The sequence below is a fragment of the Oncorhynchus mykiss genome, chromosome 17 (assembly GCF_057628025.1).
Source record: "Oncorhynchus mykiss isolate SJ-2025 chromosome 17, ASM5762802v1, whole genome shotgun sequence".
Taxonomy (NCBI): domain Eukaryota; kingdom Metazoa; phylum Chordata; class Actinopteri; order Salmoniformes; family Salmonidae; genus Oncorhynchus; species Oncorhynchus mykiss.
This window is the reverse complement of record NC_143038.1, coordinates 75,759,944-75,786,970: the sequence shown is the minus strand read 5'-3', so window position 1 is coordinate 75,786,970 and position 27,027 is coordinate 75,759,944. Positions and strand designations below refer to the sequence as shown.

The 27,027-nt window shown below is 46.6% G+C and overlaps 1 long non-coding RNA gene across 1 annotated transcript in view; it reads right to left on the bottom strand.

Moving 5' to 3' along the window:
- The window catches only part of LOC149976510 (uncharacterized), a 989,396-nt gene that overhangs the window by 935,724 nt on the left and 26,645 nt on the right, over positions 1-27,027 (bottom strand). The window lies entirely within an intron of this gene.

Genomic DNA, 27,027 nt, shown 5'->3' with positions numbered 1-27,027 from the left:
GTCTCAGAGAACCCTGTATGCATTCTTGCATATGAGATTCCCTAAAAACACATCACTTTGATAAAGCAATAACCAGAATTGAATTCTTCGTTGCAGGTTAGGAGAATTTATGCAGCATGTTAGGGGAATTAACGTTGCAGGTTAGGAGAATTTATGCAGCATGTTAGGGGAATTAACGTTGCAGGTTAGGATAATTTATGCAGCATGTTAGGGGAATTAACGTAGCAGGTAAGGAGAATGAGGTTAAAGGTTAGGAAAAGGCTTAGGGTCACTTCTGGTCGTAGCTGTACCGAAGTGGTGTTTTTAGGAAGTCCTTCTCTGATTGGTGGAACTCATGTCTGTTTTGGTTGTGTACGTTTCATTTCCTGCTGTGAGTTATTGAATTGGTCACTAGCCTGTCTTGAAACCATGAAGAAGCTCTTCAAATAGACAGACAGATTGTGTCTGAAATGGCCCCTATTCCTTATATAGTATACTACTTTAGACCAGAGACCAGCTAGTGCAGTATGTAGTATATGTAATCAACCCTATGTGTAGCTGGTGTAGAGGAGTCAGGTGCAGGACATCAGATATGAGTAATAAACGTAATTGACTCAAAATAGACAAATACAACAGAATAATGCGACCCCACAATAACGGACCGTCTTACATACAAACAAACATGGGGGAACAGACAGTTAAACCTCTCTAGGCTAGGGGGCGGTATTTTCACGTCCGGATGAAATGCTTGCCCAAAGTTAACTACCTGCTACTCAGGCCCAGAGGCTAGGATATGCATATGATTTGTAGATTAGGATAGAAAACAGTCTGAAGTTTCTAAAACTGTTTGAATGATGTCTGTGAGTATAACAGAACTTATTTGGCAGAAGAAACCCCGAGGACAAACCATCCAGGAAAATCTTTTTTTGAGGTCACTCTCTATTCAATGGGTTTTCTATGTGGATCCAGTCTTTTGAAATTGGTTGATGTTTTTCCTTTGTGTAATGAAGAAGTAGGGCTGTTCAGAATGAGGGTTGAGTGTATAACCATGGAATTTATCGAACAAAAGGACTATTTGTGATGTTTATGGGACATATTGGAGTGCCAACAAAAGAAGATCTTCAAAGGTAAGGCATGAATTATATCTTTATTTCTGAGTTTTGTGTCACGCCTGGCGGGATGAAATATGATTGTCTGTGTTTGTTTGATGGGGTGCTATCCTCAGATAATAGTATGGTTTGCTTTCGCCGTAAAGCCTTTTTGAAATCGGACACAGTGGCTGGATTAACAAGAAGTTTATCTTTAATCGTATCGGATACGATCGGATACACTTGTATCTTTCATCAATGTTTATGATGTGTATTTCTGTAATTTGATTTGGCTCTCTGCAAATTCACTGGATGTTATTTGAGACAATGCATTACTGAACATAACGCTGTTACGCACGCCTCTATGAAGAGGGAACGCAACACCCTGCTACAACTAAGCTCCCCGGGAAGTGAAAAAGGTATGGACTGTAGGTGCGAGTAAGGATGACAACAGACAGAATGTGGTACCGTTTACAAGGACTTTATTCCTTTACACGGTAATATGGGGAAAAGGGGCTGGATGGAACCAAAGCAAAGAAAGTAAATCTCAAAGCCCCCCCCCTCTCCTTATCTTACCTGCCTACCCACTACTTACCTAATTTAGCACCACCTGGTGCCCTAACCAAAATACAGGGGGTGATCCGCCCAGGTCTTACCTAGTGTGCCTAGACAATGAATATACTACGGGTATATGTATGCCCGCGGGCCTCTTGCCTAAGCACTCCCAAGGTGCCTTCCCCTTTCCCCTTGGGAACAAATGAAACAGAATATTAAACAATTTTACAAACAAACTAAGAAACAAAGGACATCAACTAAGCTCTACCTGAGCAATAAACTCACAGAACATACCACTTCCCAGCAATGAACTCCCAGCAAATCCACCTCCAGCAAAAATCTCTCTATCACAATCAATCGCTCTGCAATGACCTCCCAGCAAATCTCTCTATCACAAACAATCGCTCTGCAATGACCTCCCAGCAAATCTCTCTCAGTAATCCCTACCTCCAAAAAATCTCTCTCTCCTGAACAGAACACTGGCTTTTATATAGCTTCGGAAGGAATGGGTAATTGGAGACAGCTGCGTCTTGACGAGGGGGCAGGGTCAGCTCTCCAATTAGCCCTGGAGTCGACCAATCAGCTGCTTGAGGGATTTCAGGAAGCCATTATATCCTTGTACAATCAGAGCCCACCGCATAAGGCGGCGGTTCTGGTTGTACATTTGCTTCAAGAACACCAATGGATTATGGTCCGTGAAGACCATAACAGGCAAGGCACTGGAGCCCACATATACCTCAAAGAACTGTAAGGCAAGCAATAAAGCCAGCGTCTCTTGCTCAATTGTAGAGTACCTTGACTGACACGAGTTGAACTTACGGGAGAAGAAACTGACGGGCCGATCCACTCCGTCTTCATCTTCCTGTAAGAGAACCGCTCCCACCCCCACTATACTAGCATCTACCTCCAACTTAAAAGGTTTGTCAAAGTTGGGGGCGGCAAGCACTGGGGCACTACAAAGTAACACTTTAGCGGACTCAAAAGCGTAGTTACAGTCCTTGGACCACTTGAATGGTACCTTGGGACTAAGCAGAGATGAAAGGGGAGCTACTACCGTCGAGAAATTCTTACAGAAGGTACGATAGTACCCTACCATCCCCAGGAATCTGCGTAACTGGCGGCGAGTCGTGGGAGCAGGAAAAGCAACAATTGCTTCCACTTTGCCAGTTACTGGGCGCACTTGACCTCGTCCCACTTGTTTACCTAAGTAAGTCACAGTTACCTTCCCAAACTCACACTTGGCCAAATTGAGGGTTAAAGAAGCATTCTCCAACCGCTGAAACACACTTTTCAAAGTGGAGAGATGATCAGACCAAGTAGACGAATGAATCACCACATTGTCAAGGTAAGCAGTACAATTTGGCAGATCTGCAAACACAATGTTAACTAGCCGCTGAAAAGTAGCAGGTGCATTACACATGCCAAAGGGCATCACAGTGTATTGTACAAAGTTATCTGGTGTAACAAAAGCCGATATGTCAGAAGCTCGAGAGGTCAGAGGCACCTGCCAATAACCTTTTAGCAAATCTAACTTACTCACGTAAGCAGCAGAGCCAATTCTATCAATAGAGTCATCTAAGCGAGGTAGAGGAAAAGAATCCGACTTTGTAACTGCATTTACGCGACGATAGTCCGTACATAAGCGGGATGTACCGTCAGGCTTAGGAACAAGAATACATGGGGAACTCCAGGAGCTGTTACTGAGTTTTGCCATGTCATTCTGTAATAAATAAGCTACCTCACTTTTCATTACCTCCCTTTTCTTAGCACTAACCCGGTACGGATGCTGACGTATAGGAACAGCGTTCCCCACATCCACGTCATGTTCCAAGATGGATGTGCGACTTGGAATGTCCTGAAACACACTGAGAAAACTGTTTATCAATAGGATAAGATCCTTAGTTTGATCATTATCCAAATGTTCCATTTGAGAGGGTAACTTCTTCAGCATCTCTGAATTACATAGGCGTTCACCTTGCTGTAACGTATGGCGTAACTCCAACCCGTCCTCCTTATCCTCATCTAGGTCCCAGCCAGGCTTCAGCACCACCGCAGCCACACTGGAGACGGCGGTCTGGACCGGCTTACTTGAGGAGCTGTCTGGAGAATCACGCACATAATATGTTTTCAGCATGTTAACATGACACACATGGGAAGAACGCCTTCTATCTGGTGTCTTTATCACATAATTGGTGTCATTGATTTTCTTTTCCACCAGATATGGTCCAGAAAAACGTGCTGACAGAGATGAGCCAGGGATTGGCAACAAAACTAAACCTTGATCCCCTGGTGCAAATGAACGGCCAACAGCCTTTTTGTCATAATGCAACTTCATGCGTTTTTGAGACGAGGAGAGAGACTTTTGGGCTAACGCACATGCGGCGTGCAGTCTCTCCCGCTTCTTACTGTCATATTCCAACACATTTTTAGGGGCGCTACTGGGTGTAGGAGTTAAGATATGCTCCTTCAAAACTTTAAGCGGACCCTGTGGCGTGTGTCCAAATACAAGGTCAGCAGGGCTGAACCCTAAGGACTCTTGTATCGTTTCCCTTATAGCAAATAAGACAAAGGGCACCCCCTCATCCCAATCAGTACTGGTATCCATACAATACTTGCGTAGCATTGCCTTCAGCGTCTGATGCCAGCGTTCTAGAGCCCCTTGACTCTCTGGATGATACTGACTAGAGACCTGATGGGAAATACACAATGTCTTTAACACATTTGAAAACAGTTTAGACATGAAGTTGGATCCCTGATCAGTTTGGATTACTTTAGGGAGTCCAAACGTAGAGAAGAACTTCACTAGTGCCTTCACCACAGTCTTAGCCGTTATAGTACGGAGAGGAATAGCCTCTGGGTATCGAGTAGCACTGCACATTATTGTTAGTAGGAACTGGTTACCTGACCTGGTTTTCGGCAATGGATCTACACAATCAATTATCACTCTTTCAAACGGTTCCCCCACCACAGGAATCGGGCAGAGTGGCGCTCGTGGAACTGTTTGATTCACTTTCCCAGTGAGTTGGCATATGTGACATGTTTTACAAAATTGGACCACGTCAGACTTCAAACCTGGCCAGAAGAAATGACGAAGGACCCGGTTATAAGTCTTTGTGATCACCAAGTGTCCAGACCACGCCTGGTCATGGGCGAGTGACAGCACCTGCTGTCGGAACGGTGTAGGAACAACCACTTGACACACTTCACTCCAGTCGTTAATGGTGTCATGAGATGCCCATTTACGCATCAAAACTCCTGCTTCCATGAAGTAGGCGGCCTCTCTAGTTTTAGCTTCCTCAATGGAAATTACCAAAGCAAAACACTTGCGAAGACTGGTGTCTTCTTTTTGACATTCAATCACCTTCTCAGGGGTGACAGACAAAAGAATGTAATGTAATTGGGGCACAATTTCGTTTTCCCCTGCCTTAGTTTTTACAGGGGTAAAAACTGTCTGCATTGCAGAAGGCATACTTGGTGCATTGTCTTCTACCTTAACATTCTCAAAAATGGAACTAGCCAAATCCACCACATCTCCTAGCTTGCGAGATTGTGCCCTCGTTAACACACAAGCAGGAAAAACATGTGGAAATGCTTGAACCAATTTCTCATCTGTAGTTCTCATCTGTAGCCAATTTAAACTGAGTTTTTTGGACATAAAGAGGGATCGTTTCTCTAAGTCCTGTCGTCTCCTCCCTCTGCCCGGTCTCCCTACGGCCCTACAAACTGCGGAGGCTCTGTTTACGTCTTCCAGCACTACGAGGTTCCTGAGGATATAGTGTCTGAACGAGGTCTGCAGTTCACTTCGAGAGTCTGGAGGGTGTTCATGGAACGTTTGAGGGTCTCGATCAGCCTCACCTCAGGTTTTCTCCCCGTCAGTAATGGGCAGAGAGTGAGTGAACCAGGATGTGGGCAGTTTTCTGTGTTCCTATTGCCAGGACCGGCCGGGGGAGTGGGCAGTGTTCTTGCCCCGGGCAGAGATGGCGCAGGACTTGCTCCGCCACTCCTCCACTAACCTCTCCCCCTTTCAGTGTGTATCGGGGTACATGCCGGTTCTGGCACCGTGGTATCAGAATCAGACCGAGGCTCCTGCGGTGGACGATTGGTTCAGATGAGGAGACAACAGTCAGTATAGGCCCTAATGAGGAGACATCAGTCTATAGAGGCCCTAGTGAGGAGACAACAGTCTATAGAGGCCCTAGTGAGGAGACAACAGTCTATAGAGGCCCTAATGAGGAGACAACAGTCTATAGAGCCCCTAATGAGGAGACATCAGTCTATAGAGGCCCTAATGAGGAGACATCAGTCTATAGAGGCCCTAATGAGGAGATATCAGTCTATAGAGCCCCTAATGAGGAGACATCAGTCTATAGAGGCCCTAAGTTGGTGGTTGAAGATATCCCTCTAGTGGTGTGGGGGCTGTGCTTTGGCAAAGTGTGTGGGGTTATATCCTTCCAGTTTGGCCCTGTCCGGGGGTGTCCTCGGATGGGGCCACAGTGTCTCCTGACCCCTCCTGTCTCAGCCTCCAGTATTTATGCTGCAGTAGTTTATGTGTCGGGGGCTAGGGTCAGTTTGTTATATCTGGAGTACTTCTTCTGTCCTATTCGGTGTCCTGTGTGAATTTAAGTGTGTTCTCGCTAAGTCTTTCTTTCTTTCTCTCTCTCGGAGGACCTGAGCCCTAGGACCATGCCTCAGGACTACCTGACATGATGACTCCTTGCTGTCCCCAGTCCACCTGGCCGTGCTGCTGCTCCAGTTTCAACTGTTCTGCCTTATTATTATTGGACCATGCTGGTCATTTATGAACATTTGAACATCTTGGCCATGTTCTGTTATAATCTCCACCCGGCACAGCCAGAAGAGGACTGGCCACCCCACATAGCCTGGTTCCTCTCTAGGTTTCTTCCTAGGTTTTGGCCTTTCTAGGGAGTTTTTCCTAGCCACCGTGCTTCTACACCTGCATTGCTTGCTGCTTGTGGTTTTAGGCTGGGTTTCTGTACAGCACTTTGAGATATCAGATGATGTACAAAGGGCTATATAAATAAATTTGATTTGATTTGATTTTGATTTAATGAGGAGACAACAGTCTATAGAGGCCCTAATGAGGAGACAACAGTCTATAGAGGCCCTAATGAGAAGACAACAGTCTATAGAGGCCCTAATGATTAGACATCACAGTGCATTCAGAAAGTTTTCAGACCCACTGACTTTTTCCACATTTTGTTACATTACAGCCTTGTTCTAAAATTGAATAAATATAATATGCTCAGCCATCAAGGTTGGCATACCTATGTTTGGGGAGTTTCTCCCATTCTTCTCTGCAGATCCTCTCAAGTTCTGTCAGGTTGATAAGGAATGTTGCTGCACAGCTTTTTTCTCTCCAGAGATGTTCGATCGTGTTCATTCCAGGCTCTGGTTGGGCCACTTAAGGACATTCAGAGACTTGTCCCAAAGTCACTCCTGTGTTGTCTTGGCTGTGTGCTTAGGGTCCTTGTCCTGTTAGAAGGTGAACATTTACCCCAGTCTGAGGTCCTGATCGCTCTGGACCAGGTTTTCATCAACGATCTCTCTGTACTTTGCTCTGTTCATCTTTCCCTTGATCCTGACTTGTCTCCCAGTCCCTGCTGCTGAAAAACATCCCAACAGCATGATGCTGCCACCACCATTTCTCACCGTTGGGATGGTGCCAGGTTTCCTCCAGACGTGACGCTTGGTATTCAAGCCAAAGTGTTCTATCTTGGTTTCATCAGACCAGATCATCTTGTTTCTCATGGTCTGAGAGTCCGTTAGATGCCTTTTGGCAAACTCCAAGAGGGCTGTCATGTGTTTTTTTACTGAGGAGTGGCTTCCGTCTGGCCACTCTACCATAAAGTCCTGATTTGGTGGATTGCTGCAGCAGATTGTCCTTCAGGAAGGTTCTCCCATATCCACAGAGGAACTCTGGAGCTCTGTCAGAGTGACCATTGTGTTCTTGGTCACCTCCTTGACCAAGGTGCTTCCCCCCCTACTGCTCAGTTTGGCCTGGCGGCCAGCTCTATGAAGAGTCTTGGTGGTTCCAGACTTCTTCCATTTAAGAATGATGGAGTTCACTGTGTTTTTGGGGACCTTTATAAGGCAGATATGTCTTGGTAACCTTACCCAGATCTGTGCCTCGACACAATCCTGTCTCAGAGCTCTACAGACAATTCCTTCCACTTCATGGCTTGGTTTTTGCTCTGACATGCACTGTCAACTGTGGGACCTTTATCTCAAGGATGATCCATATATAGGGTTCCATTTGGGACAAACAGGGCTGACGGTAGAGCTGGTTACTGTCCCTGGCTAACAGAATTACTCATCATTTACTCTCATTTAGCTCACGTTGTTTTAGTGTGCAGCTTACTCATGACTTCAGAAAGCAGAAAAATAACCATTAGAAACTAGCAGAAGACTTTGACAAAGCTCTTTCAGTCTCTTGTTCTGGCCCTTTAATGATAGGAATTCATTTGTGAAATACACCCAGATTTCCTGCTTAATTATGTGACGTGAAATTGTATGTTTAGTTCATGGAATATATTAACCTGCTTCGCAGGCAATTTTAAAGAACAAATGTTTGATGGTTCTTTATACTTAGTGTTTGTTTGTGTTTGTCTGTTGTGCGTGCGTGGCACTTAGCTGACATGGTGAATAGACAAGTGTGTTTCACCTGGAATTTCCAGTTTTCCAGTCCAGTTTTCCAGTCCATGTCACAGCCTCTTCCTCCCCTCCCCTCACCACGTCACAGCCTCTCCCCCCCTCTCCTCACCACGTCACAGCCTCTCTTCCCCTCCTCACCACGTCACAGCCTCTCCCCCCCTCTCCTCACCACGTCACAGCCTCTCTTCCCCTCCTCACCACGTCACAGCCCCCCCTCACCACGTCACAGCCTCCCTTCCCCTCCTCACCACGTCACAGCCCCCCCCCACCACATCACAGCATCTTCCCCCCCTCCTCACCACGTCACAGCCTCTTCCCCTACTCACCACATCACAGCCTCTTCCCCTCCTCACCACGTCACAGCCTCTTCCCCTCCTCACCACGTCACAGCCCCTTCCCCTCCTCACCACGTCACAGCCTCTTCCCCCCTCACCAAGTCACAGCCTCTTCCCCTCCTCACCACGTCACAGCCTCCTCCCCCCACCACATCACAGCATCTTCCCCCCCCCTCCTCACCACGTCACAGCCTCTTCCCCCCCTCACCACATCACAGCCTCTTCCCCCCCTCACCACGTCACAGCCTCTTCCCCTCCTCACCACGTCACAGCCCCTTCCCCTCCTCACCACGTCACAGCCTCTTCCCCTCCTCACCACGTCACAGCCTCTTCCCCCCCTCACCACGTCACAGCCTCTTCCCCCCCTCACCACATCACAGCCTCTTCCCCCCCTCACCACGTCACAGCCTCTTCCCCTCCTCACCACGTCACAGCCCCTTCCCCTCCTCACCACGTCACAGCCTCTTCCTCCTTCACCACGTCACAGCCTCTTCCCCTCCTCACCACGTCACAGCCTCCTCCCCCCACCACATCACAGCATCTTCCCCCCCTCCTCACCACGTCACAGCCTCTTCCCCCCCTCACCACATCACAGCCTCTTCCCCCCCTCACCACATCACAGCATCTTCCCCCCCTCCTCACCACGTCACAGCCTCTCCCCCTCCTCACAACGTCACAGCCTCTTCCTTACCTCACCACGTCACAAGCTCTTCCACTCCTCACCACGTCACAGCCTCTTACCCCCCTCACCACGTCACAGCCTCTCCCCCCCTCCTCACCACGTCACAGCCTCTTCCCTTACCTCACCACTTGACAGCCTCTTACCCCCCTCACCACATCACAGCCTCTTCCCCCCCTCACCATGTCACAGCCTCTTCCTCCCCTCCCCTCACCACGTCACAGCCTCCCCCCCCTCTCCTCACCACGTCACAGCCTCTCTTCCCCTCCTCACCACGTCACAGCCCCCACCCTAACCACGTCACAGCCTCCCTTCCCCTCCTCACCACGTCACAGCCCCCCCCCCACCACATCACAGCATCTTCCCCCCCTCCTCACCACGTCACAGCCTCTTCCCCTACTCACCACGTCACAGCCTCTTCCCCTCCTCACCACGTCACAGCCTCTTCCCCTCCTCACCACGTCACAGCCTCTTCCCCTACTCACCACGTCACAGCCTCTTCCCCTCCTCACCACGTCACAGCCCCTTTCCCTCCTCACCACGTCACAGCCTCTTCCCCCCTCACCACGTCACAGCCTCTTCCCCTCCTCACCACGTCACAGCCTCCTCCCCCCACCACATCACAGCATCTTCCCCCCCCCCTCCTCACCACGTCACAGCCTCTTCCCCCCCTCACCACATCACAGCCTCTTCCCCCCCTCACCACGTCACAGCCTCTTCCCCCCTCACCACGTCACAGCCTCTTCCCCTCCTCACATCGTCACAGCCTCTTCCCCACCTCACATCATCACAGCCTCTTCCCCTCCTCACCACGTCATAGTCTCTCCCCCCCCCATCACAACTATATAGACCGTAATGAGGAGACAACAGTCTATACAGGCCCTAATGAGGAGACAACAGTCTATACAGGCCCTAATGAGGAGACAACAGTCTATATAGGCCATAATGAGGAAACAACAGTCTATACAGGCCCTAATGAGGAGACAACAGTCTATATAGACCCTAATGAGGAGACAACAGTCTATATAGACCCTAGTGAGGAGACAACAGTCTATATAGACCCTAATGAGGAGACAACAGTCTATATAGACCCTAATGAGGAGACAACAGTCTATATAGACCTTAATGAGGAGACAACAGTCTATATAGACCCTAATGAGGAGACAACAGTCTATATAGACCCTAGTGAGGAGACAACAGCCTATATAGACCCTAATGAGGAGACAACAGTCTATATAGACCCTAATGAGGAGACAACAGTCTATATAGACCCTAGTGAGGAGACAACAGTCTATATAGACCCTAATGAGGAGACAACAGTCTATATAGACCCTAATGAGGAGACAACAGTCTATATAGACCTTAATGAGGAGACAACAGTCTATATAGACCCTAATGAGGAGACAACAGTCTATATAGACCCTAGTGAGGAGACAACAGTCTATATAGACCCTAGTGAGGAGACAACAGTCTATATAGACCCTAATGAGGAGACAACAGTCTATATAGACCCTAGTGAGGAGACAACAGTCTATATAGACCCTAGTGAGGAGGCAACAGTCTATATAGACCCTAATGAGGAGACAACAGTCTATATAGACCCTAATGAGGAGACAACAGTCTATATAGGCCATAATGAGGAGACAACAGTCTATATAGACCCTAATGAGGAGACAACAGTCTATATAGACCCTAGTGAGGAGACAACAGTCTATATAGACCCTAATGAGGAGACAACAGTCTATATAGACCCTAGTGAGGAGACAACAGTCTATATAGACCCTAGTGAGGAGGCAACAGTCTATATAGACCCTAATGAGGAGACAACAGTCTATATAGACCCTAATGAGGAGACAACAGTCTATATAGGCCATAATGAGGAGACAACAGTCTATATAGACCCTAATGAGGAGACAACAGTCTATATAGACCCTAGTGAGGAGACAACAGTCTATATAGACCCTAATGAGGAGACAACAGTCTATATAGACCCTAGTGAGGAGACAACAGTCTATATAGACCCTAATGAGGAGACAACAGTCTATATAGACCCTAATGAGGAGACAACAGTCTATATAGACCCTATATATAATATTTGTGTTTAATATGTATATTTTATGGCTCCTATTTGGTTTGTTTTTCTTAACTTTTCTTGATAATTAATAGCCTTGAGGTGTCTGACAGAGAAATAGGCAGCTCTGTTGTCCCTGGGTGTGTCCCAATTGCTATCCTATTCCATAGATAGTGCACTGCTTTTGACCAGAGCCTTTGCCTTTAAAGTAGTGCACTATGTAGGGAATAGTGTTCCATTTGGGACAAACAGGGCTGACGGTAGAGCTGGTTACCGTCCCTGGCTAACAGAATTACTCATCATTTACTGTCATTTAGCTCACGTTGTTTTAGTGTGCAGCTTACTCATGACGTCAGAAAGCAGAAAAATAACCATTAGAAACTAGCAGAAGACTTTGACAAAGCTCTTTCAGTGTCTTGTTCTGTGCCTTTAATGATAGGAATTCATTTGTGAGATACACCCACATTTCCTGCTTAATTATGTGACGTGAAATTGTATGTTTCGTTCATGGAATATATTAACCTGCTTCGCAGGTGATTTTAAAGAGCAAATGTTTGGTGGTTCTTTATACTTAGTGTTTGTTTGTGTGTGTCTGTTGTGCGTTCGTGGCACTTAGCTGACATGGTGAATAGACAATCTTGTTTCACCTGGAATTTCCAGTTGAACAAAAAGTAGAGCCGTCATAAATTGTCAATTCAAAAACACTCCGGTTTCAACAGGGAGACTGTTTTCTAATTGACTGGTTAGGGGGGTTGTTTACAAGGTTTCCACTGAATTTGTGACTTGATTTTATTAGAAACACGTGACTTTAAAACTAAAACAACACAGCAGCCTGAAACTCTTGGTGTTTCATTCATCCATCAATTCATCAGATGTTTATGGTAAAAACAACTGGATAGCCCACTCACTCATTAACACCTGACATTTCCATGGAGTCCTGTGATCCATATACACTATAATAAACCTCATTCACAATATACAGGTAAACAATGTGCTGTAAGATAAGTGAGTCATTAAAGGGTCATAGGAGAAGTTCAACAAACTTCTTCCATTGAACTGTGTCTCTTATCTAGAAGAGGTTTGGCTTCCATTGAACTGATTCTGTACATTAACACTACAATAACCAGGCATGTACACAGAGAGGGGTTTACAAGTACACAGAGAGGGTTCTACAAGTACACAGAGAGGGTTCTACAAGTCCACAGAGAGGGTTCTACAAGTACACAGAGAGGGGTTTACAAGTACACAGAGAGGGTTCTACAAGTCCACAGAGAGGGTTCTACAAGTCCACAGAGAGGGATCTACAAGTCCACAGAGTGGGTTCTACAAGTACACAGAGAGGGTTCTACAAGTACACAGAGAGGGTTCTACAAGTCCACAGAGAGGGTTCTGCAAGTCCACAGAGAGGGTTCTACAAGTACACAGAGATGGATCCACAAGTCCACAGAGAGGGATCCACAAGTCCACAGAGAGGGTTCTACAAGTCCACAGAGAGGGATCCACAAGTCCACAGAGTGTGTTCTACAAGTCCACAGAGAGGATCTACAAGTCCACAGAGAGAGGTCTACAAGTCTACAGAGAGGGATCTACAAGTCCACAGAGAAAGGTCTACAAGTCTACAGAGAGGGGTTTACAAGTCCACAGAGAGGATCTACAAGTCCACAGAGAGAGGTCTACAAGTCCACAGAAAGGATCTACAAGTCCACAGAGAGAGGTCTACAAGTCCACAGAGAGGGATCTACAAGTCCACAGAGAGAGGTCTACAAGTCCACAGAGAGGATCTACAAGTCCACAGAGAGAGGTCTACAAGTCTACAGAGAGGGGTCTACAAGTCCACAGAGAGGGGTCTACAAGTCCACAGAGAGGGGTCTACAAGTTCAGAGAGAGGGGTCTACAAGTCCACAGAGAGGATCTACAAGTCCACAGAGAGGATCTACAAGTCCACAGATAGGATCTACAAGTCCACAGATAGGATCTACACATCCACAGAGAGGGATCTACAAGTCCAAAGAGAGGATCTACAAGTCCACATAGAGGGTTCTACAAGTCCACATAGAGGGTTCTACAAGTCCACAGAGAGGATCTACAAGTCCACAGAAAGGGTTGTATAAGTGCTTCCCCCTCTCTAGTGGAAATTCCCCTTCAAATATTGATCCGTCATAATCTGGACTTACACTGAGTGTACCAAACATTAGGAACACCATTTGTACACTCATTCTATGTCAAGGAAAGAGCAGGTGTTCTTAATGTTTTGTACACTCAGTGTACGTGCCCTTTGTAGACATAAACACCTGCCCTGAAAATGTCAATACGCAACCCTGGCAATTCTCCTGAAGTGTCCTACTATGCTATAGAAGTGACCTAGAAGTGTTTAACTCGTTCCATGGAACTTTCCTGCCTCACCTGAGAGTAGAGGAGGTGAGAGACCGCCCTTTCTGGGGAAAAAACACAATTTTGTCTCCTCCCCCAAAGCTTTAAATAGGAGCACACACACTCTTCTCTCTCACACACAAAGTTTTGTCGTAGGATAGTTGGTCGCTGGGCTGAAAATCTTCCGGAAACTGTAAGTAAAATATTGTCTCTCATTGATAATGATAAAAGTGAAAAGGTTTGTCTATATCTGATAACTTTGGAAGTTATAAATGTGTGTGATATTTTTCAAGATATTTTTTTCTTCATGTCTAATCAGAAAAACCTGACAGCCTGTTGATTTAAGATACGGTATCACATTAGATATGTTTACATAGTGCCAGTGATGAAGTCACTGAGTCTAATTTAATTTAACATCTTAATGTCTTTTGCAGGTTCCTGACCTATGCCCATAAGCACAGATCAAGGATCAGCTCATCCTCATCAAGCCCAAACCAGGACATTAACAAACCACAAGGGGAAACCTGACCTCAGACCAGCGTTTAAACCCCACGTCTTCCTGCCAAGACACTGACACTCCGTCCAGAATTCCAGCTGTCCATCCATCCATCCATCCATCCACACCCCAGCCAGCCAGCTATGGGTCTGATGAGCGAGGACATGGAGTGCTGTATCTGCCTCCAGCCCTACTCTCGCAGGGAGAAGATCCCTCGGATGCTCCACTGTAAGCACACATTCTGTGGGCTGTGCTTGCAGGCGATGTCCAGGCTCCAAAGCGGCCTACTGACAGTCTGCTGCCCCCTGTGCCGTTGGATCACCTGCACCGAGCCCAGCCTCACCCTGCCGGGGTCGCTGTGGGTTAACACTGAGATCTGGGACCAGATACTAGACAGACAACAGGAAGAGGAGGAAGAGTAGAAGGGAGCTAACAGACAGGCACGGACCACTACACAGTACACATGGTGAGTACCCCAGGCAAAGGTGGATGGATTGATAGACTGATTTAGAAACCTGGAGAAACCTTGCTCTGTTCTCTGATCTTCCTAACATTTTGTTCTGTATCTTTTGGTCTCTCTCTCTCTCTCTCTCTCTCTCTCTCTCTCTCTCCTCTGTTTTTTTCCCCTTCTCTCCTGTCCTCTAGTTCTCCATCAAGGCATTGTGGCCTGAGGCTCAAACTACAGAATTTCCTGAGGAGGATGAAGCACAATGTGCTGTAAACCGAGAAGACGAAGAGCAGAGAAAGAAGCCTGCATTTTCCCATTTCAGAGCAGGAGATACTCATTGAGTAATGAAGCTAATTCATAAAACAGGACCGACCGGTGACTTTACATAATGAAGCAAGATTGAACCAATTATTCATATGCTTTGTGTTTGATTGACTTTGGGTATGTGTAATGTTCTCAGTCAACTTACCTGGTAAAATAAGGGTTAAATTATAATATTAATAATAAAGGATGGATAGGTGGAGGAAATAAAAAATAAGATATTAAATGGATTGAGGAAGAAAGAAAGATAAAGGAAGTTATGAATAGATGGACAGACATAGATAGATAGATAGATAGATAGATAGATAGATAGATAGATAGATAGATAGATAGATAGATAGACAGATAGATAGATAGACTGATAGACAGATAGACAGATAGATAGATAGATAGATAGATAGATAGATAGATAGATAGATAGATAGATAGATAGATAGATAGATAGATAGATAGACAGATAGACAGATAGATAGATAGATTGATAGACAGATAGATAGATAGATAGATAGATAGATAGACAGATAGATAGATAGATATTTACATATTTATGCTTATTTATTTTCCCTTGTGTACTTTAACCATTTGTACATTGTTACAACACTGTACACTGTACACATATGTATAATATGACATTTGTAATGTCTTTATTGTTTTGAAACTTCTGTATGTGTAATGTTTACTGTTAATTTTTATTGTTTATTTCACTTTTGTATATTATCTACCTCACTTGCTTTGGCAATGTTAACACATGTTTCCCATGCCAATAAAGCCCCTTGAATTGAATTGAATAGACAGACAGATAATAGATAATAGATGTTTAATGATTTGATAAAAGGTGTATTACTGCGTGAAGGGAAGTGGAGGTTTAGTATTTATTATGACATCATTTTAGAACAGCTTTAATATTGCAGATTGTTTCTTGTATCAATGTAATTGTCTGCATCATTTTCAGTCCCCCAAATCAGGGATGTTGGATTTGTTTATCCTCATTGGACATGTTTAATTCATCTGTTCTGTTTGAAGAGCAGGTTTTTGTATCCTGGAATTATATTTATTGGTTAATAAATACATCCACTTTAAAATAACCCTGTCTTAGAGTTGTGAAATAGCTTATTATTATCATTACATTAGGAAAGTAACTGTCTGATATCCAACTATTTATGGACCCCAGATAGAGTAGGGGGTGTTAATACACTACACATTCTACACTACTATTTCCTAAAACACAAAACAAACCCTAAACATTCCACTGTCCTTGGTTTTGATGTGTGCAGTACATGACTGAAATCACTCTCTGTCTAATCATGTCTCAGAGAACCCTGTATGCATTCTTGCATATGAGATTCCCTAAAAACACATCACTTTGATAAAGCAATAACCAGAATTGAATTCTTCGTTGCAGGTTAGGAGAATTTATGCAGCATGTTAGGGGAATTAACGTTGCAGGTTAGGAGAATTTATGCAGCATGTTAGGGGAATTAACGTTGCAGGTTAGGATAATTTATGCAGCATGTTAGGGGAATTAACGTAGCAGGTAAGGAGAATGAGGTTAAAGGTTAGGAAAAGGCTTAGGGTCACTTCTGGTCGTAGCTGTACCGAAGTGGTGTTTTTAGGAAGTCCTTCTCTGATTGGTGGAACTCATGTCTGTTTTGGTTGTGTACGTTTCATTTCCTGCTGTGAGTTATTGAATTGGTCACTAGCCTGTCTTGAAACCATGAAGAAGCTCTTCAAATAGACAGACAGATGGTGTCTGAAATGGCCCCTATTCCTTATATAGTATACTACTTTAGACCAGAGACCAGCTAGTGCGGTATGTAGTATATGTAATCAACCCTATGTGTAGCTGGTGTAGAGGAGTCAGGTGCAGGACATCAGATATGAGTAATAAACGTAATTGACTCAAAATAGACAAATACAACAGAATAATGCGACCCCACAATAACGGACCGTCTTACATACAAACAAACATGGGGGAACAGACAGTTAAACCTCTCTAGGCTAGGGGGCGGTATTTTCACGTCCGGATGAAATGCTTGCCCAAAGTTAACTACCTGCTACTCAGGCCCAGAGGCTAGGATATGCATATGATTTGTAGATTAGGATAGAAAACAGTCTGAAGTTTCTAAAACTGTTTGAATGATGTCTGTGAGTATAACAGAACTTATTTGGCAGAAGAAACCCCGAGGACAAACCATCCAGGAAAATCTTTTTTTGAGGTCACTCTCTATTCAATGGGTTTTCTATGTGGATCCAGTCTTTTGAAATTGGTTGATGTTTTTCCTTTGTGTAATGAAGAAGTAGGGCTGTTCAGAATGAGGGTTGAGTGTATAACCATGGAATTTATCGAACAAAAGGACTATTTGTGATGTTTATGGGACATATTGGAGTGCCAACAAAAGAAGATCTTCAAAGGTAAGGCATGAATTATATCTTTATTTCTGAGTTTTGTGTCACGCCTGGCGGGATGAAATATGATTGTCTGTGTTTGTTTGATGGGGTGCTATCCTCAGATAATAGTATGGTTTGCTTTCGCCGTAAAGCCTTTTTGAAATCGGACACAGTGGCTGGATTAACAAGAAGTTTATCTTTAATCGTATCGGATACGATCGGATACACTTGTATCTTTCATCAATGTTTATGATGAGTATTTCTGTAATTTGATTTGGCTCTCTGCAAATTCACTGGATGTTATTTGAGACAATGCATTACTGAACATAACGCTGTTACGCACGCCTCTATGAAGAGGGAACGCAACACCCTGCTACAACTAAGCTCCCCGGGAAGTGAAAAAGGTATGGACTGTAGGTGCGAGTAAGGATGACAACAGACAGAATGTGGTACCGTTTACAAGGACTTTATTCCTTTACACGGTAATATGGGGAAAAGGGGCTGGATGGAACCAAAGCAAAGAAAGTAAATCTCAAAGCCCCCCCCCTCTCCTTATCTTACCTGCCTACCCACTACTTACCTAATTTAGCACCACCTGGTGCCCTAACCAAAATACAGGGGGTGATCCGCCCAGGTCTTACCTAGTGTGCCTAGACAATGAATATACTACGGGTATATGTATGCCCGCGGGCCTCTTGCCTAAGCACTCCCAAGGTGCCTTCCCCTTTCCCCTTGGGAACAAATGAAACAGAATATTAAACAATTTTACAAACAAACTAAGAAACAAAGGACATCAACTAAGCTCTACCTGAGCAATAAACTCACAGAACATACCACTTCCCAGCAATGAACTCCCAGCAAATCCACCTCCAGCAAAAATCTCTCTATCACAATCAATCGCTCTGCAATGACCTCCCAGCAAATCTCTCTATCACAAACAATCGCTCTGCAATGACCTCCCAGCAAATCTCTCTCAGTAATCCCTACCTCCAAAAAATCTCTCTCTCCTGAACAGAACACTGGCTTTTATATAGCTTCGGAAGGAATGGGTAATTGGAGACAGCTGCGTCTTGACGAGGGGGCAGGGTCAGCTCTCCAATTAGCCCTGGAGTCGACCAATCAGCTGCTTGAGGGATTTCAGGAAGCCATTATATCCTTGTACAATCAGAGCCCACCGCATAAGGCGGCGGTTCTGGTTGTACATTTGCTTCAAGAACACCAATGGATTATGGTCCGTGAAGACCATAACAGGCAAGGCACTGGAGCCCACATATACCTCAAAGAACTGTAAGGCAAGCAATAAAGCCAGCGTCTCTTGCTCAATTGTAGAGTACCTTGACTGACACGAGTTGAACTTACGGGAGAAGAAACTGACGGGCCGATCCACTCCGTCTTCATCTTCCTGTAAGAGAACCGCTCCCACCCCCACTATACTAGCATCTACCTCCAACTTAAAAGGTTTGTCAAAGTTGGGGGCGGCAAGCACTGGGGCACTACAAAGTAACACTTTAGCGGACTCAAAAGCGTAGTTACAGTCCTTGGACCACTTGAATGGTACCTTGGGACTAAGCAGAGATGAAAGGGGAGCTACTACCGTCAAGAAATTCTTACAGAAGGTACGATAGTACCCTACCATCCCCAGGAATCTGCGTAACTGGCGGCGAGTCGTGGGAGCAGGAAAAGCAACAATTGCTTCCACTTTGCCAGTTACTGGGCGCACTTGACCTCGTCCCACTTGTTTACCTAAGTAAGTCACAGTTACCTTCCCAAACTCACACTTGGCCAAATTGAGGGTTAAAGAAGCATTCTCCAACCGCTGAAACACACTTTTCAAAGTGGAGAGATGATCAGACCAAGTAGACGAATGAATCACCACATTGTCAAGGTAAGCAGTACAATTTGGCAGATCTGCAAACACAATGTTAACTAGCCGCTGAAAAGTAGCAGGTGCATTACACATGCCAAAGGGCATCACAGTGTATTGTACAAAGTTATCTGGTGTAACAAAAGCCGATATGTCAGAAGCTCGAGAGGTCAGAGGCACCTGCCAATAACCTTTTAGCAAATCTAACGTACTCACGTAAGCAGCAGAGCCAATTCTATCAATAGAGTCATCTAAGCGAGGTAGAGGAAAAGAATCCGACTTTGTAACTGCATTTACGCGACGATAGTCCGTACATAAGCGGGATGTACCGTCAGGCTTAGGAACAAGAATACATGGGGAACTCCAGGAGCTGTTACTGAGTTTTGCCATGTCATTCTGTAATAAATAAGCTACCTCACTTTTCATTACCTCCCTTTTCTTAGCACTAACCCGGTACGGATGCTGACGTATAGGAACAGCGTTCCCCACATCCACGTCATGTTCCAAGATGGATGTGCGACTTGGAATGTCCTGAAACACACTGAGAAAACTGTTTATCAATAGGATAAGATCCTTAGTTTGATCATTATCCAAATGTTCCATTTGAGAGGGTAACTTCTTCAGCATCTCTGAATTACATAGGCGTTCACCTTGCTGTAACGTATGGCGTAACTCCAACCCGTCCTCCTTATCCTCATCTAGGTCCCAGCCAGGCTTCAGCACCACCGCAGCCACACTGGAGACGGCGGTCTGGACCGGCTTACTTGAGGAGCTGTCTGGAGAATCACGCACATAATATGTTTTCAGCATGTTAACATGACACACACGGGAAGAACGCCTTCTATCTGGTGTCTTTATCACATAATTGGTGTCATTGATTTTCTTTTCCACCAGATATGGTCCAGAACAACGTGCTGACAGAGATGAGCCAGGGATTGGCAACAAAACTAAACCTTGATCCCCTGGTGCAAATGAACGGCCAACAGCCTTTTTGTCATAATGCAACTTCATGCGTTTTTGAGACGAGGAGAGAGACTTTTGGGCTAACGCACATGCGGCGTGCAGTCTCTCCCGCTTCTTACTGTCATATTCCAACACATTTTTAGGGGCGCTACTGGGTGTAGGAGTTAAGATATGCTCCTTCAAAACTTTAAGCGGACCCTGTGGCGTGTGTCCAAATACAAGGTCAGCAGGGCTGAACCCTAAGGACTCTTGTATCGTTTCCCTTATAGCAAATAAGACAAAGGGCACCCCCTCATCCCAATCAGTACTGGTATCCATACAATACTTGCGTAGCATTGCCTTCAGCGTCTGATGCCAGCGTTCTAGAGCCCCTTGACTCTCTGGATGATACTGACTAGAGACCTGATGGGAAATACACAATGTCTTTAACACATTTGAAAACAGTTTAGACATGAAGTTGGATCCCTGATCAGTTTGGATTACTTTAGGGAGTCCAAACGTAGAGAAGAACTTCACTAGTGCCTTCACCACAGTCTTAGCCGTTATAGTACGGAGAGGAATAGCCTCTGGGTATCGAGTAGCACTGCACATTATTGTTAGTAGGAACTGGTTACCTGACCTGGTTTTCGGCAATGGATCTACACAATCAATTATCACTCTTTCAAACGGTTCCCCCACCACAGGAATCGGGCAGAGTGGCGCTCGTGGAACTGTTTGATTCACTTTCCCAGTGAGTTGGCATATGTGACATGTTTTACAAAATTGGACCACGTCAGACTTCAAACCTGGCCAGAAGAAATGACGAAGGACCCGGTTATAAGTCTTTGTGATCACCAAGTGTCCAGACCACGCCTGGTCATGGGCGAGTGACAGCACCTGCTGTCGGAACGGTGTAGGAACAACCACTTGACACACTTCACTCCAGTCGTTAATGGTGTCATGAGATGCCCATTTACGCATCAAAACTCCTGCTTCCATGAAGTAGGCGGCCTCTCTAGTTTTAGCTTCCTCAATGGAAATTACCAAAGCAAAACACTTGCGAAGACTGGTGTCTTCTTTTTGACATTCAATCACCTTCTCAGGGGTGACAGACAAAAGAATGTAATGTAATTGGGGCACAATTTCGTTTTCCCCTGCCTTAGTTTTTACAGGGGTAAAAACTGTCTGCATTGCAGAAGGCATACTTGGTGCATTGTCTTCTACCTTAACATTCTCAAAAATGGAACTAGCCAAATCCACCACATCTCCTAGCTTGCGAGATTGTGCCCTCGTTAACACACAAGCAGGAAAAACATGTGGAAATGCTTGAACCAATTTCTCATCTGTAGTTCTCATCTGTAGCCAATTTAAACTGAGTTTTTTGGACATAAAGAGGGATCGTTTCTCTAAGTCCTGTCGTCTCCTCCCTCTGCCCGGTCTCCCTACGGCCCTACAAACTGCGGAGGCTCTGTTTACGTCTTCCAGCACTACGAGGTTCCTGAGGATATAGTGTCTGAACGAGGTCTGCAGTTCACTTCGAGAGTCTGGAGGGTGTTCATGGAACGTTTGAGGGTCTCGATCAGCCTCACCTCAGGTTTTCTCCCCGTCAGTAATGGGCAGAGAGTGAGTGAACCAGGATGTGGGCAGTTTTCTGTGTTCCTATTGCCAGGACCGGCCGGGGGAGTGGGCAGTGTTCTTGCCCCGGGCAGAGATGGCGCAGGACTTGCTCCGCCACTCCTCCACTAACCTCTCCCCCTTTCAGTGTGTATCGGGGTACATGCCGGTTCTGGCACCGTGGTATCAGAATCAGACCGAGGCTCCTGCGGTGGACGATTGGTTCAGATGAGGAGACAACAGTCAGTATAGGCCCTAATGAGGAGACATCAGTCTATAGAGGCCCTAGTGAGGAGACAACAGTCTATAGAGGCCCTAGTGAGGAGACAACAGTCTATAGAGGCCCTAATGAGGAGACAACAGTCTATAGAGCCCCTAATGAGGAGACATCAGTCTATAGAGGCCCTAATGAGGAGACATCAGTCTATAGAGGCCCTAATGAGGAGATATCAGTCTATAGAGCCCCTAATGAGGAGACATCAGTCTATAGAGGCCCTAAGTTGGTGGTTGAAGATATCCCTCTAGTGGTGTGGGGGCTGTGCTTTGGCAAAGTGTGTGGGGTTATATCCTTCCAGTTTGGCCCTGTCCGGGGGTGTCCTCGGATGGGGCCACAGTGTCTCCTGACCCCTCCTGTCTCAGCCTCCAGTATTTATGCTGCAGTAGTTTATGTGTCGGGGGCTAGGGTCAGTTTGTTATATCTGGAGTACTTCTTCTGTCCTATTCGGTGTCCTGTGTGAATTTAAGTGTGTTCTCTCTAAGTCTTTCTTTCTTTCTCTCTCTCGGAGGACCTGAGCCCTAGGACCATGCCTCAGGACTACCTGACATGATGACTCCTTGCTGTCCCCAGTCCACCTGGCCGTGCTGCTGCTCCAGTTTCAACTGTTCTGCCTTATTATTATTGGACCATGCTGGTCATTTATGAACATTTGAACATCTTGGCCATGTTCTGTTATAATCTCCACCCGGCACAGCCAGAAGAGGACTGGCCACCCCACATAGCCTGGTTCCTCTCTAGGTTTCTTCCTAGGTTTTGGCCTTTCTAGGGAGTTTTTCCTAGCCACCGTGCTTCTACACCTGCATTGCTTGCTGTTTGTGGTTTTAGGCTGGGTTTCTGTACAGCACTTTGAGATATCAGATGATGTACAAAGGGCTATATAAATAAATTTGATTTGATTTGATTTTGATTTAATGAGGAGACAACAGTCTATAGAGGCCCTAATGAGGAGACAACAGTCTATAGAGGCCCTAATGAGAAGACAACAGTCTATAGAGGCCCTAATGATTAGACATCACAGTGCATTCAGAAAGTTTTCAGACCCACTGACTTTTTCCACATTTTGTTACATTACAGCCTTGTTCTAAAATTGAATAAATATAATATGCTCAGCCATCAAGGTTGGCATACCTATGTTTGGGGAGTTTCTCCCATTCTTCTCTGCAGATCCTCTCAAGTTCTGTCAGGTTGATAAGGAATGTTGCTGCACAGCTTTTTTCTCTCCAGAGATGTTCGATCGTGTTCATTCCAGGCTCTGGTTGGGCCACTTAAGGACATTCAGAGACTTGTCCCAAAGTCACTCCTGTGTTGTCTTGGCTGTGTGCTTAGGGTCCTTGTCCTGTTAGAAGGTGAACATTTACCCCAGTCTGAGGTCCTGATCGCTCTGGACCAGGTTTTCATCAACGATCTCTCTGTACTTTGCTCTGTTCATCTTTCCCTTGATCCTGACTTGTCTCCCAGTCCCTGCTGCTGAAAAACATCCCAACAACATGATGCTGCCACCACCATTTCTCACCGTTGGGATGGTGCCAGGTTTCCTCCAGACGTGACGCTTGGTATTCAAGCCAAAGTGTTCTATCTTGGTTTCATCAGACCAGATCATCTTGTTTCTCATGGTCTGAGAGTCCGTTAGATGCCTTTTGGCAAACTCCAAGAGGGCTGTCATGTGTTTTTTTACTGAGGAGTGGCTTCCGTCTGGCCACTCTACCATAAAGTCCTGATTTGGTGGATTGCTGCAGCAGATTGTCCTTCAGGAAGGTTCTCCCATATCCACAGAGGAACTCTGGAGCTCTGTCAGAGTGACCATTGTGTTCTTGGTCACCTCCTTGACCAAGGTGCTTCCCCCCCTACTGCTCAGTTTGGCCTGGCGGCCAGCTCTATGAAGAGTCTTGGTGGTTCCAGACTTCTTCCATTTAAGAATGATGGAGTTCACTGTGTTTTTGGGGACCTTTATAAGGCAGATATGTCTTGGTAACCTTACCCAGATCTGTGCCTCGACACAATCCTGTCTCAGAGCTCTACAGACAATTCCTTCCACTTCATGGCTTGGTTTTTGCTCTGACATGCACTGTCAACTGTGGGACCTTTATCTCAAGGATGATCCATATATAGGGTTCCATTTGGGACAAACAGGGCTGACGGTAGAGCTGGTTACTGTCCCTGGCTAACAGAATTACTCATCATTTACTCTCATTTAGCTCACGTTGTTTTAGTGTGCAGCTTACTCATGACTTCAGAAAGCAGAAAAATAACCATTAGAAACTAGCAGAAGACTTTGACAAAGCTCTTTCAGTCTCTTGTTCTGGCCCTTTAATGATAGGAATTCATTTGTGAAATACACCCAGATTTCCTGCTTAATTATGTGATGTGAAATTGTATGTTTAGTTCATGGAATATATTAACCTGCTTCGCAGGCAATTTTAAAGAACAAATGTTTGATGGTTCTTTATACTTAGTGTTTGTTTGTGTTTGTCTGTTGTGCGTGCGTGGCACTTAGCTGACATGGTGAATAGACAAGTGTGTTTCACCTGGAATTTCCAGTTTTCCAGTCCAGTTTTCCAGTCCATGTCACAGCCTCTTCCTCCCCTCCCCTCACCACGTCACAGCCTCTCCCCCCCTCTCCTCACCACGTCACAGCCTCTCTTCCCCTCCTCACCACGTCACAGCCTCTCCCCCCCTCTCCTCACCACGTCACAGCCTCTCTTCCCCTCCTCACCACGTCACAGCCCCCCCTCACCACGTCACAGCCTCCCTTCCCCTCCTCACCACGTCACAGCCCCCCCCCACCACATCACAGCATCTTCCCCCCCTCCTCACCACGTCACAGCCTCTTACCCTACTCACCACATCACAGCCTCTTCCCCTCCTCACCACGTCACAGCCTCTTCCCCTCCTCACCACGTCACAGCCCCTTCCCCTCCTCACCACGTCACAGCCTCTTCCCCCCTCACCAAGTCACAGCCTCTTCCCCTCCTCACCACGTCACAGCCTCCTCCCCCCACCACATCACAGCATCTTCCCCCCCCCTCCTCACCACGTCACAGCCTCTTCCCCCCCTCACCACATCACAGCCTCTTCCCCCCCTCACCACGTCACAGCCTCTTCCCCTCCTCACCACGTCACAGCCCCTTCCCCTCCTCACCACGTCACAGCCTCTTCCCCTCCTCACCACGTCACAGCCTCTTCCCCCCCTCACCACGTCACAGCCTCTTCCCCCCCTCACCACATCACAGCCTCTTCCCCCCCTCACCACGTCACAGCCTCTTCCCCTCCTCACCACGTCACAGCCCCTTCCCCTCCTCACCACGTCACAGCCTCTTCCTCCTTCACCACGTCACAGCCTCTTCCCCTCCTCACCACGTCACAGCCTCCTCCCCCCACCACATCACAGCATCTTCCCCCCCTCCTCACCACGTCACAGCCTCTTCCCCCCCTCACCACATCACAGCCTCTTCCCCCCCTCACCACATCACAGCATCTTCCCCCCCTCCTCACCACGTCACAGCCTCTCCCCCTCCTCACAACGTCACAGCCTCTTCCTTACCTCACCACGTCACAAGCTCTTCCACTCCTCACCACGTCACAGCCTCTTACCCCCCTCACCACGTCACAGCCTCTCCCCCCCTCCTCACCACGTCACAGCCTCTTCCCTTACCTCACCACTTGACAGCCTCTTACCCCCCACACCACATCACAGCCTCTTCCCCCCCTCACCATGTCACAGCCTCTTCCTCCCCTCCCCTCACCACGTCACAGCCTCCCCCCCCTCTCCTCACCACGTCACAGCCTCTCTTCCCCTCCTCACCACGTCACAGCCCCCACCCTAACCACGTCACAGCCTCCCTTCCCCTCCTCACCACGTCACAGCCCCCCCCCCACCACATCACAGCATCTTCCCCCCCTCCTCACCACGTCACAGCCTCTTCCCCTACTCACCACGTCACAGCCTCTTCCCCTCCTCACCACGTCACAGCCTCTTCCCCTCCTCACCACGTCACAGCCTCTTCCCCTACTCACCACGTCACAGCCTCTTCCCCTCCTCACCACGTCACAGCCCCTTTCCCTCCTCACCACGTCACAGCCTCTTCCCCCCTCACCACGTCACAGCCTCTTCCCCTCCTCACCACGTCACAGCCTCCTCCCCCCACCACATCACAGCATCTTCCCCCCCCCCTCCTCACCACGTCACAGCCTCTTCCCCCCCTCACCACATCACAGCCTCTTCCCCCCCTCACCACGTCACAGCCTCTTCCCCCCTCACCACGTCACAGCCTCTTCCCCTCCTCACATCGTCACAGCCTCTTCCCCACCTCACATCATCACAGCCTCTTCCCCTCCTCACCACGTCATAGTCTCTCCCCCCCCCATCACAACTATATAGACCGTAATGAGGAGACAACAGTCTATACAGGCCCTAATGAGGAGACAACAGTCTATACAGGCCCTAATGAGGAGACAACAGTCTATATAGGCCATAATGAGGAGACAACAGTCTATACAGGCCCTAATGAGGAGACAACAGTCTATATAGACCCTAATGAGGAGACAACAGTCTATATAGACCCTAGTGAGGAGACAACAGTCTATATAGACCCTAATGAGGAGACAACAGTCTATATAGACCCTAATGAGGAGACAACAGTCTATATAGACCTTAATGAGGAGACAACAGTCTATATAGACCCTAATGAGGAGACAACAGTCTATATAGACCCTAGTGAGGAGACAACAGCCTATATAGACCCTAATGAGGAGACAACAGTCTATATAGACCCTAATGAGGAGACAACAGTCTATATAGACCCTAGTGAGGAGACAACAGTCTATATAGACCCTAATGAGGAGACAACAGTCTATATAGACCCTAATGAGGAGACAACAGTCTATATAGACCTTAATGAGGAGACAACAGTCTATATAGACCCTAATGA